Raw genomic sequence first — 13,633 nt, 5'->3', positions numbered from 1 at the left:
AGGCTCCCGGCCTCTCCCCCTCCTGCTAGTCGAAGCCTCCCCTTCATTACGGCTTTATTAACAATTACACAATCGAACTAAGATCGGGGATTCATTACTCGCCTACATCGCCTCCCGGTACCAACATTATAAAGTGAGTCCCGTACAGCCACCACTCGAACAAATGTCTAGAAACGATAAGCCGTTCTCAGCCTTGGCCCGTTCGATCAGGCACACAAATGTTTTCCAACCAAACAGCCGCCATCTTAACGGATTTGAAGGACCGAAGGTGTTCGTTTGGCTGCACACAGGAGGGAGCCGGAAACAGCTGGGCATATTCAATCTCATTGTCCCTGGGTCCCATCTTGGACAAAAACTGCTCTCATTTGCCCCAATTCAAAAGTAACGGCATCCAATTTGTGCTCCAGGGCTTGGGCTCACCGGTTCAGGGAAAAGTGAAGACCACCGACAGCTGCCATTAGAGCTCCAAGCTTAGGTTCAATCCTGGCCAGCGCTGATTTTTCCCCGTCGGTGGCGATATACTGTCCCAGTTTCGGAGACCCCTTAGTTAGGATATGTCGACCCAAATCATCCGCTCGACTCTTTCTGGACACATCGGAGGATCGGGTCCGAATCGTACAGAGGTTAATATTTGGCTCCATGTCCTACATTTCGCTCATGGGCAATCCTTCGAGCAGGATATAGCCACATGTATTGGGGTCGCGATTCAGATGGTTTCCAAGCCGTTCAAGTTCCGGGCTCTGTCAGTCAGATACTCAACTTGCATCCGCAGTGTCATTGAGTTGCTCCACTTCGGCGCTAATCAGGACGGATGTTCAATATGAAAATCGGGCAAAACTTTGCTTCCGTTTCGGTGGGCCGACCCCTCCCGGACTCGTATGGCCGATGTTGTTCAACTAGTAGCCGGCTACACTCCTACTCGGGGCCCCGGCTCCAAAGCTGATGTAGGCCTCAAACTTTAAGGCGACGTTTCTCCGCTCTTGGAGCCAGTAGAACCCTCAGGATCACACGATGTAGCGTTATTTCAATTCGTCTACACAGGAGCATTGGCACAGGATATCTAGCAGGATCACGTAGCAGGATGAGGAGGTCTACGGAGCCGGGAGCCTAAGCAACCATTTTTTTTTTAAAGGTTTAATCTTTAAAATAGTTTTTATTTTTGGGGTATTTGGGCAAGAAACAGGGTTCAATAGGCCTATGTACTTCAAAGAAACAATAAGAAAAAAGGTGAAAAGAAAAACATACCTGTACATTCACACCCACCCAAATCCATAAAAATAAAATTTTAAAAACCACTGAATAAAGACAAAAAATAAATCGCTCATCCCACATCCACCCAACCTGCCCTTAGCCCAAGAATGTCTGGCATTCATCATGAACCAATTGATACATGGAATGAACAGGTTCCAACTCAATGTCCTGATAGTACGCCCACCCTGACATATCTTGGAGTGTTTTTTTGGCCAGCCATGCTACTTCCAAGCCCATGCAGTGGTCCATTTTCTTCTTCCACCCAGCCAGGGACGAGGGGGGCATGGCCTTCCACTCCTGTGTGTGGTACACAAATGATGATCCGTAGTCCAGGTGTAGTTGTAGACAACTCTTTATTGACAAGATAGGTAGGTGGCAAGATAGCAGGAGATAAGTAACTAGAAAGAAACCAGGAAGAAACCCCACCAGGAGCGAGCTACCAGCTGCTGAGCCTGAGATGACTAACTGACAATCTCGCTCCAGAAAGGCACTCAAACATTCTATGATGTCACAGGACATTCTGATGAAGTGGTAGAGAGGGGAGAGACATAGAAGTCATTTACCACACTGTGCTGTGCCGTTTTGCTAGGGTCAGACCCAAAAATAAGTGTGACAGTTTATACATATTACCACCTAGATGGTCAGTGACATGGAGAAGAGTGAGCTTCGGGTCCATCGGAACCGGCCACGAAAGGACCTTGCCCAGGCAAGTTGTCTTCCCGCTCCAGAATTGATTCAACTCCGAACAATACAATTCACCTTTGTGATATCTGTAAAATGAGGACTGGTTGAGACAAAGTCCTGGATGGCACAATAAATGTCAATTCCCAGGAATGAGTGGAGATGTTTGTGGAACATGTTCTGACATGAGCTCCTCCTCTTTCTTCAAGCCCTATACTCTCAAAGAAGGAAATGCGTCCATAAATATAAATAAGGGTGACGAAAATCACATTTCTTCTCATTAAGTGTGAAGTTGCTATTTGCTAGTGCACAACTTTCTTTTCACAAGAGTGTCATCATGTTTATGTGTGCTCTTATTAAATAATAATATGGCGTCGCCGTCGACTAGCCAATTTGAGATGCCCTGAATAAAAAATTTGCTAACATTCGTGCTAAGAATTTTCAATTCTATTAAGGACAGGAGGCGAGGATTATGCTTTCTCTATTTCTTTACTGAAAAACACAGCAGCCAATCAGCACACAGTAAAGAAAACGAAAAAAAACTACGTTACCCATGAACCCTGGGTAACCATAGAGTACATGAACAGTATATATAGAGTCATAGAGGTCACAACTTCCTCTTTCTTTGTCCATAACCATCAAGGAAAAAGTTCAAAACGGCAACTCCAACAATCCATTAAGGACGTCCCGCGGAGAGGTCATCATCAGGTTGAAGATACGAAGGAACCTCCCAGATCCACAGGAACAACAAAAGACCAATCAACAGAAGAAATTCGAAGCACACTTCATTTAAGGTCGGAGCCTGGAAGAAGTAAAACAAAGCCGTAAAATCCTTTCCAAAAGGGATTAAACACAGAATCCATGACAGGGAGGGAAACATTTCAAAGATCAACCAACATAATGGCACAGCAGAAATGCATAAAATCAATACATTAATATAAATAATGAAGATAAGGGTGGGATAATCCTCGCCTCCTGTCCTTAATAGAATTGAAAATTCTTGGCACGAATGTTAGCAAATTTTTTATTCTATGTCAGGACGGAGGCTCCGATTATGCTAGTTCAAAGCTCATCGACCACTACTGAAGCAACACTTACAATAGGCTTAAAATAGAACTTTTTAAACACAGAGTCAGAAGACCAATCAGCTGCCTTCATGATGTCATGAAGACTGACACCCATGGAAAAAGCTTTGGAAGCCATAGCTCCCCATGCCGAATGTGCACCAAAGAGGGAAACATCAATGCCTGCTTCCAGCATAAGCCATCTTAACCAACGTAGCAGGAGTAACAGGTCTAAAAGGTTTCTGCAAAGCAATCAGTAATTGACCTTGTAAATCAGAACGAAAAGGTGCAGTGCTTACCTCGCAATCTTTGATACATTGGACCACACACAGCTGAGGATTGTGAGGAAAAGAAGGATACGTAACTGAAGGCGTATTACATTTAGTTTGTCTCGATAGAGTAAAAGTAACACCTTCCGGGGAGAAAGTACGACCTGCCAGGTTCAAAGCTCGAACATCAGAAACCCGCTTGCATGAGAGCAAACACAACAACATAGTCAACTTAGCTGAAAGTTGCTTACGGTTCAATAAAGAATTAGAAGGCCAAGACTCCAAGAAACGTAAAACAACAGAGACATCCCATAAGGCAACATATTTAGGGCAAGGAGGTTTTACCATCGGGATGCCTCTAAGTAATTTAGATATCAAGTGATGTTCCCCAGCGGGTTTGCCATCAATAGAAACATGACCCGCAGAAATCGCAGAACGAAAATTGTTAACCGTTCTGTAAGCCAACCCAGAAGAAGCCATAGAGGCCAGAAAATTGATGATCAAAGCAAGATCTTCTGTAACGGGATCCACCGACCGTTGTGCGCACCAATCACACCAGCGTTTCCAACTTGATGCATAACGCTTGCGTGTGTTGGGAGCCCAAGCTTCACTGATAAATCGGGAAGCGTTTCCAGATAAACCTGGGATTTGCCAGCGTCTCCCGAGATTCTCCACGCCACCAGATGGAGTTGACCCGACAGAACCAAAGGATGCGGTGCATGAAGAGGGTCCAGCAACAGGTTCCATTTGGGAGGAAGAAGGAGTGGTGACGAGCAGCTCATCTCAAGAAGAACTGGAAACCACGCTTGAGCCCGCCAAAGAGGAGAGATGAGAATGAGCTCCGATTTGAACTGTCTCGCACGGGCCAGAACCCGTGCAATCCTCACGAACAGTGGAAAAGCATAGCACAGGAGAGGAGGCCAAGACTGGAGAAACGCATCCGTGGCCAAGGCCTCCGGATCCGGACGCCAACTGTAGAATCGGGGGACTTGAGCGTTGAGGCGAGAGGCAAACAGGTCGAGGTGACAATGTCCCCAAATCCTGGACAACAGGCGAAAGATGCGAGGATGAAGCCTCCAATCGCTGTAATCTCTCAGATGATGAGAGTTCCAGTTCGCAATCCGATTGTCGCGGCCCGGCAAGTATTCTGCAATAACTGTGATCTGACGTTGCAGACAAAGATGCCAGAAGTCTTTCGCAATCTCCGCCAGAAGTCTTGACTTGGTACCCCCCAGTTTGTTGACATAACGCACCGCCGAGATATTGTCCATCCTGAGAAGAATGCAACAATTTGTCTGGTGAGGAGACAGACACCGAATCGCGAAAGAGCCTGCCAGAAGCTCTAGGCAATTGATGTGAAGGGACAGCTCCTCCTAGGACCATCGACCACCCGTCGCAACCGGACCGCACCGGGCTCCCCAACCCCAAAGGCTGGCATCGGATTCGATCACTACATCTGGGGTCTTCCCGAACAACGCCCGGCCGTTCGAAGAATCCATGCGGTCCAACCACTACAACATCTCTGCTCTGGCATCCTCCGAAAGAGGAACGTGATCCGAATACCGAAGACCCTTCTGCAGATGTTTGATCTTGAGACGTTGCAAAGCGCGGTAGTGCAACGGACCCGGAAAAATCGCTTGAATCGAAGAGGACAGAAGGCCTACGATTCGAGCCACAGATCGCAACGAGACAGACTGCCGAGCTAGGAACAATCTCAAGTCCCTCTTGATGGACCTGATCTTCTGACCTGATCAGAAAAGTTATGTAAATAACAAGGACCCCCTGTTCAGAAACTTAATTCACAGTACAGGGAAATAAACAGTGTAAACAAATTGGCAAATAGTCGACATAAATCAGGGGAGAAAAGTAAAGGAGACACCAAACTAGTAATTAAAAAAGTATGAAATTTAATTTAATTGATCCACCAAAAATCCATGTTTAAAAACAATTAATAAAATACAGAAATTATACACAATGAATTAGTTACAAAAACAACAAACTAATGCAATATTCAATATATCCCATAAAAAATTCTTATAACATAACATATATTTTGTGGCAAACAGGTAATATTTTTCGACGCGCGTTTCGGCGTTGTTTAGAACGCCTTCTTCAGGAACCACAATGTTATCTGAAAAAAATATTAATACAAGGGAAAAACAGGGATCAAATTATTATACATAGAAATATACATGTTTTTTCTTACACAAATACAAATTTCTCAGTTAATTAAGGTGTCTAAATTACTATAACTCCCTACTTGTACAGCAGAATATTTCTGTACAAGGAACAAACTAACAATGTATTTTTTGAGCAGCAAAAAATCCCAAAGGGAAGAGAAAAGAAATAAGGGGAGGATAGAAATTGAAGTAAGCAAATATGAAAAGTGCACTCAACTGGCTGCGGCAGCAGCAAAGAAAGAGGAAGTTGTGACCTCTATGACTCTATATATACTGTTCATGTACTCTATGGTTACCCAGGGTTTATGGGTAACTTTGTTTTTTCGTTTTCTTTACTGTGTGCTGATTGGCTGCTGTGTTTTTCAGTAAAGAAATAGAGAAAGCATAATCGGATCCTCCTTCCTGACATAGAATTACTTTCTGTATAGCTTCCTGAAATTTTCAGCAGATGAGGAGAAACCCTGCCACTGGCTCATTATCTCCTGTTGCAGTAGGCTGCTGGTTTGTGCTTCCACCTTCTGCTGAATGTTGAAGAGAAATATGCCACAGAAAATGACGAGCGGCAGGTATCACAGAGATATCATAGTGCATTTTAATCTGCCCTTCAGCATGCATCCAACAAGCGTTGGGGCTATTTTCACATCACCAGTCGGAGGATACCGCAACCTTCACTGTGAGACAGCTGAACTAATAGGCCCAACTTAACAACGATCGGAAGATCACCAAGTCCCCAGCCTCAGCACTCATGACCTAGGAAATTTCCCACAATGCCTTTCGGGTGAGAGCGTGTTGAAAGTGCCCCTTGCAGGAAAGGAGTGTGCCGTTCCCATAGCGCTACACAGGTACAAACTATTGCTGCGTGCAGCTTGTTTAGTTCTGCGTCAGTCTAGAGACATTAGTCATGGCCCCAGTATTGATCAGGGAAGTTATGTTCTCACCCTATAATTACATGAATCAGCAGCACCAATTCTGCCATGTCATAGCGAGCTTGTACTAAGAAAACATACAGGGCTTTTTAGTGACTTAAAGGAGTTTGGTGCCTAGAACCTGAGGTAGTCTGACTGGGATGCTGAGGAGCTTTGCAGGCTAACACCCAGGTAGAGGCACGAGCCACTAGGACAGCGTTGATTACTGTGGACATTCCACGCGGGGTAGAACACACACGTCATCCACCTTCACGTATGGCCGGCCCGTTCGTAATTAACACTGCAAGTTGAGTAGCTTCCTCTCCACACAAAGAGACCGGAATCCGCCCTGTGGCCTTCAGTCGGTGTAGGGAAGTGGGAATTAAGGGCCTGCATTCAATGTTACAACACTGAAATAAGAGGCGGTAGAATGCTCGGGTGCTCATCGCTCGCAGCTGGAACTAAGCGAGAAACCGCCCAACTTGGAAAAAATGCAAAGAATGGCGTTTAGCATACCTGTGCTATCTTCACACTCCCACCCCTTCCGCGGAATGACAATGCTCAGCTGTTTAGGACACGGGCAGATCTTTGGATTGGACCATTAAGACACAATGGGGGGCAGGCACCTTCGCAGATAAGCTTTCAGATAAGGGCCGTCCCTAGGGCCAGCCACAGCCATTGTGATATTCATGCTTTAAAATGTCGTGCGCGTCTCTCAACAAACCGGCCAATTGATGTATCTTGTAACTAGGGTCGGACTGGTCTAGGGCAATCAGGCAGTGCCCCATGGGCTAGTCTCACAAATGAGTGTGTGGGCCGTTTATTTTAGCAGTTTGTTGGCGTATTTTATGGCCAGGTGGGCTGTTTTTTTTCCTGTTGATGTCAATGATTCATCATTGTAAATTTGTAATTTTTTCTTGTACATTCATCACCCTTGCTTGCTGTGTTGGATATTGTGTTTTTGTACCCTACCCTTTCGAGTCTCCTGTTTATTGTTGCAACGTTCTATTGTGTAACACTTTTCTCATGTAATGTAACTGGTTCTATTGTACAGCGCTCTGACAGCTTCGGGTAATGCCCGCGCTATATAAAATAGCATTAAATAAATAAATGGTATTGTTTTTACAAGCACTGACTGCAGCAAACACTAACGCATGCAGCCCCCCCCCCCCCTCCATACCTTGCAAAATACCCCTACTGCATGTCTTTACAACTTTAAAACATGTCTGACGTGCAAATGTGGGCCACATTTTCATCTCTCTTGCTCGCTGATGGGGGCCACTTTTATTTTGGTGTCCGGGTCACATTTTTGTCCCAGTTCGACCCGCGTGTTACTATTTACCAATCACGTATTCTCAATATTAATTTTTTTGATGGAATGGTTGTTTGTATATATACTTTTGAGTTTTTGTTATGGTTTAATGTTCACCATATCAAACGAATATATGTATACTTAGCCGACGCAAGGGCCTTCGCAGTTGAGTTGGTTGATGATGGCATGTATTAATAAAGTGAGTTACCGGGAAGATGACTCACAGATGATGACCTCTTTGGCTACCTTTTGGTCATCCTATCGGATCTTAGCAAAACCGTCTCACCTTTTAATGTAGCCCGGTCTTTAAGTCCAGTAGCGTTAAACTAGAATAGAGACAACATGCACTGCGCTAAGAAACGACGTAAATACTTCTGTGATGAGTTTAAGAAAAAACAGTACTGTGAGCAGCCATGTAAAACGTTTCATGGCACGAACTAATTTGTCAAGTACGAGTCATGTTGCATAAATAAGTTTTTCCTGCAGTGCCCAGCAGATGGCGAAAATTATCACAGAAAAAAAACGAAACTTTTTCCTTTCAAACGCAGATGTTGTTATTGTTTTCTTTGGAAATCAGACGCCGATGCTAACACTGGCGTTTTTGTGGCCCTAACAAGTGACCCAACCCCACCACCCTGCAGTCTTCAGAATATTGAATTAAATCACGTACACCCCTATACAGCGCATGCTTATGGCATGACTAAAAAAAAAGCAAGCTGGTTCTGAGACGCTGCGGGCTGTTACCGACTGAGATGAAATCAGCAGCATTCCTGGATTTCTTAAAGTTTGTCGGCGGGGGGAGCCGTGGGCTTTGCAGCACGAAGCGAGTGTCTCTTTAAGCTCGCTGCGATGCTGCTGCTCTCGTGAGCCGCCGATGTGCACTCGGGCGGAGGTACTGTGCCTGCCTCCCCAAAACACGCCTCCGGGATCCGAGCAGGCACGAAGGAAGTGAGACTCCCTGCTCGGTGCGAGCGAGGCACGGCGGAAAAGAGAGAGAAAGCTCGCCACTGAGGAGGAGCGCGGAGGGCCAGGCCGGACAGCCACAAGGTAAACTCCCCTGCACTATAGGACTTTCTTGTAAGCTTTGTTTACACCCCTGCAACAACACGGAAAAGCACCATGCTCGCGTATTTAAGAAAAAGTCTAACATTTGCATCGTAAGGTTACTTTTCTGAACTAGGCAACGATTTGAAAATGTGTACCCTCGTTTTGTAAGATTTAGAGGAAAAAAAGGCGGACCTTATTAACGGGTGTATATAAGTTTTATACTTGGAAAATAGACAAACTCAATCAGCAAGTTCGGCTGTAAATGTGATAACATTTGATATGCAATTGAATGGTGCTTTCCACTGTCCACATGCAGAATCTCGTCTTATTTCAGAGGGCCAAGTCTCTCTCACTGTTTGTCTCATTCAAAATCAAGTTCTCTCGTCTCATTTAAGACTTCAACTCTTCCAGAAAGTGTTACATTGAATAGCCAACAGCTTCTTCGTACTGATACCAAGTATACGGAGAAGGGGTGAATAATCGGTTATAAACGAACATAAATGGAAAAATAACATTGCTCGTGAAGTCGTTTAAACAAAAATAACGTTCTTCTCTCCTGTCAAAGATGAATGACAATTAAAATGATCGTCACTTTGGTGGGCCCGGCCTCACTTTCAGTTTATTGTCTAAACGTGCCCTTCTTTTCTTTCTTCTATGACTTTCTAATAGAGGGGTTGCTAAGCATTCCAGGGTGAACTGAGGTTCCAGTGGTAAAAAAACAGTAACCGTTTAAACGTTTTAGAAAAATTGTTACCTCTGCTTTTTGGCTCTGAACATGCCTGCCGTTGTGCAGCAGTTCATAAACCTTGAAATTATAGTATTTATTTGTTTTTGTAAACAGGAAGTGACATTTACATTAGTTCACCCGTTGCACACAATTATAAGAAAACGGAAGAGGGATGACGGCTGATTATCGTAAATCTTAATGTGACAACAGTTATGCATGGCTCAAAATAAACTTTTGACCAATCTAGAAAAACTAGTTCGGGCATATTCGGATATTTTTCTTCAGTGACAGAATGATTTGGAGAACGCTTTCTAAAAAGGAAGGGTTAGACTAGGATCAAAATTAGGCCTGGGCACCAAATTAAGAATTGGCCCACACTTGTGGATAATTAGTTTTCATAAATGTTGCTTAATTAGTATCGGGGGAGTTATTTTCCTCTTTCTTAATCCCTTTCTCTTCCCTTCTTTTTGTTATTCTTCTTCACCTGGCATATCTCACTTTTCGCCTCACATTTCATTTTGTTACTCTTTCCTTTGTCATTTTGTACCGGGATGAATGTGTTACACAGTAATGTTGTAAAAAACAATTGTTTTGAGTTGTCACCAAAGTTTTTTTTCTCAGTTTGATTGCTAGCCTTTTTTTTTTTTTTAATATTTTCTCTCAATTGAAAACGGGGCCCCCTCGCAGTTTTGAAGGTGACAAGGTGGCAGCAAACACCTCAGGCTCATTTGTCTGCTGCTGGAGACAAACGTAGAGCCTCTTAAATGGCCACCATTTGTAATCTGTCTGTTTGCACGCACAAACCCTCTTTCACTCCATCCCCACTTACACTAGTGCTAGCTGTGATGCTCAAAAAATGCCTCGCCACTCCCTGAGGCCTCATTGTCCCGCTCAGTGACTCAGGATGGGTGGAGACGCACCACATGCTGTGCCGGCTCAGTTTGGTTTATTGTCCTACTGCATATGACAGTGAGCACCCAGGGTCTGTACTGGGTCATGCTGAGGTCTGGCATCTGCTCTTCACCTGCAGCAGCCTTTCGGGCTGTGTGCCACCAACCAAGGCAAATGTTGGGAGTTTATTTTCAGCTAAACAAAAACAGCCGACTAGCTGGCATTTGCCTCAGGCCACTCGGACAATAGCCAATTGCCTGCTCTGCCAATCCGACCCTGGGGTTTGATATGGATGTCTGAGTTTGATACAGACATCTGATACAGAACACAATTCTATTTTATCTTGGGGCGTGGTTCCTTTCACAAACACATTGTAATTGTCAATCATTATGGAAGCTTGGCATGCGTGTTTTACTCTGCAATATCTTAAAGACATTTAAAACATACAATTTGCCCTAGAAGCCACCTACTTAAGCCATCTCGCTCTAATTTTTGATATCCTTTATTTGTGTTTAAGGAATTGAGTATGTGTAATGAACGTGCTGTGTTGCCCATGGGTATGGTGACTCGCTGAATGGGTGTTTTAGCTGCCTGAGGGCGAAAGTAGCTCTAGGAAGGGGTGGGTCCTGAATTATTTGAGGACAGCACAGTACTTCTTGAAGTTGTGGACTAGTGCTGGTTAGGCTTTCCTGAGCTGGGCTGCCACCTTCTCCTGGTGTAGTTGCAAGTAAATCGGAGATTCTGGAGTGGTTTAGGACATTAGAGTGGCATTTATTTGTTGGGAGGGGTTATCCAGGTCAACACAGGTTTGCGTGAATCCTTCCAAGCATTTTGAAGGAGACTCTAACTTGCAATGGAGTGAGTTGGCCTACAAAGCGCGCGTGCCATTGACAGACCATCCAGAGTTCTGTCATGATTGACATTACAGTTGTTCACATTTTGGAGCTATCTCGGCCATGTTTTCTCTAGAAGGCACAGACAAATAATGATGGTGCAGATTTTGACCAAATATTTGGCCAAAGCATGAGTGGTTATGCTGGGAGATAAACACCTCCTTGGCCTTTGCTCGAAACATGTAATAGTAGCTGGTTTGCAGCTATATAATTTTCAGTGTTTTGAAGGCTGTTATTTCTAGTGCTGTGTTCTCTGATATGTATGTGAAGTGTGCAGAGTGATTGCAGTAGATGTGCTGTATTATAGCCTTCTGGACAAGCTACCATTAGGAAGCACTTTTTTGGCTGAAACTTATATTCAAAGGCCTAAACATTCGAACTTGTAATTCAGCGGTAGAAGCTGGCTTGCATGGCACCTCCGAACTCGATTTCTCAAGTTCATGAAGTTGGCCCTGTCAGAAATGAGCAAGGCGACTAACAAATCCCTTTTGTGCCTGCCATAAGGCAAAGGAGCTTGTGCCCTGCACTTTCAGGCCATCGAGGACCCATGAAGAAGCAGAGTAGAGTCATACTTCCCAACACTTGCCCTGTACAACTTCACTTTTATTGCTTGAATAGCCACGGTATAGTATAGGAGCCATAAGAGAAAATTTAAAAATTCGACAAATGTTCTTTTAAGAATGCTTTTATTCGTTTATTTATGTTCAATCATTTAAATTAATCAAGCAATAACATCTAAATTATTTACTTATTGGGAAGCACACTGGATGTCCTGTCAGAAGGAAAGGATGAGGTATTTAGGTGTCCCTGAAGCCAGTCCAGAGTGAGTACCAGTGTCTTCAGGGATGACTGGTGTGTTCCTCCAGGGGTGTGGTTGTTGAGCGAGATTATGATTGTGGTGGAAACAACCAGAGAGGTTTAAATTTGGCTTCTGTATCTGACAGATGCTGCCCATGATGTCACTGTGCATTACTTGTCCCTTCCCTGCTCCTCCTGTGTGTGTGGGGGACAGAAGAAACTGAAAATCTCCCTGGGGAAAGGGGGGGGGGGGGTCGGGGTAGACGCATGATAGAATTGGGGAACCTGCTTTTGTTATGTTATGTTAATAACTTTTATTCGGCGCACAGCTGCCCCAGCGAAGGGGCGTCCTGGCGCCTAAGATATGGACATTTTGGCATTAAGCAGGGACAGAGCCACTAGCATGCAGATTCACTAGTTCTTCCCATGTCCGAGCCTATCTCGACTAGGAATGGGGCACAATTTTTGGAGCACGACCTCTAGAACTTGGTCATTCACTTTTTTGTGTTAGGTGGAAGTGAGTGATGTCCTGCAGGTCACCACTGACTGGGGTGCCAGTACTGGCTGTCAGGGTGTAGAGCAAAGGAGGGGATCCTGCTTCACCGCCCAGGGGTTAGGGCCCGCACCAGACATCGGTCTACAGTCTTATCAGGTGGCTCTTTAGGGCTTAACCTACCCACGGTTATGACTCCTGGGGTTGATGACAGTGATACACTTGAAACTGGTGGATAAGTGAAAATGTCTTGAGAAACACTGGAAAGCACATTTGGGGGACACAACTGGGTGTGTCACGGGAAAATCTTTGCTCAGTGGTTACTAACCCGACACCAGAGCACTCCCTCTTTGGGTTCCTATCAGGGTGTCCTCCCTAGAGCCCTTCACAGTCTTATCTCTACCACGCTTTTTTTCTAATTGGTTCTTAACAAAATCTACAAGGTACTACACCCTCCTGCCCCAGCGTCTTCTCTCCACCCAGGTAATCCAAGATCTACAGTCCCCTGTATCTTATGGCAGAGGAATGATCTAAGCGTAGGGGCACATTATATCATTGCTATCTCTATGGTGCTTAGAAGCGCAGCTCAGCCACTCCTTCCCACCCCTGGCATATATTGGGCAGAAAGTCTCACACTCTGGACCTCCTGTGAGCGCATCTTAGTCCTTTTGGTTCAGCCGCGGGTGAAGCCTTGTAATACCTTTGTGCACCTTCTGTCTTCCTAGTAGCCTCTCTCTGGTATTGACGTCGCTGGATGAACTCTGTATGGCAGCTTCAGGTGTCGAGGCACAGCTTCGCCAGCAGTTGTGGCCTCCTTGGCCCATCAGACTTATAACGGTGGCCTTCAGGTCCTGCCACCCAAGCCAGTCAGATGCACAAAGGCGATGCACAGTTGTAGCCTCTCAGGTTCACAGTGGCGGCATCTCAGGACGATTAAGTTGACACAGTGGCAACACGCCATCTTGTTTTTCTGGCGCCAGCAGCCCTAGATCACAGCTTTAGTGGCTCAAAGTGGATATGACGGCACTTGGTTTACTGCAATCTTCGGGGCAGGCCTCATGAAGGGACTGCACTGAAACTGGGAGATCCACTCCTGATACAGGCTGCTCCTGCTTTCTGAAA

General features: G+C 45.0%; 1 protein-coding gene across 2 annotated transcripts in view; it reads left to right on the top strand.

Annotated features, from left to right (window-relative positions):
- The first annotated feature begins 6,762 nt into the window (after positions 1-6,762).
- TWSG1 (twisted gastrulation BMP signaling modulator 1) overlaps positions 6,763-13,633 on the top strand; it is a 117,269-nt gene continuing 110,398 nt past the window's right edge. The window contains exon 1 of one of the 2 annotated variants that reach the window (XM_086964947.1): positions 6,763-7,206. The gene's annotated coding sequence lies outside the window, so the exon portion shown is untranslated. Of the gene's footprint in view, positions 7,207-8,157; positions 8,710-13,633 lie in introns of those variants that run through there. The other variant, XM_086964946.1, reaches the window with a different exon arrangement.

This window comes from Lissotriton vulgaris, chromosome 4_1, assembly GCF_964263255.1.
Source record: "Lissotriton vulgaris chromosome 4_1, aLisVul1.2, whole genome shotgun sequence".
NCBI classification, from domain to species: Eukaryota; Metazoa; Chordata; class Amphibia; order Caudata; family Salamandridae; genus Lissotriton; species Lissotriton vulgaris.
The sequence above is the reverse complement of the archived record's forward strand: the minus strand, read 5'-3'. Positions and strand labels throughout refer to the sequence as shown.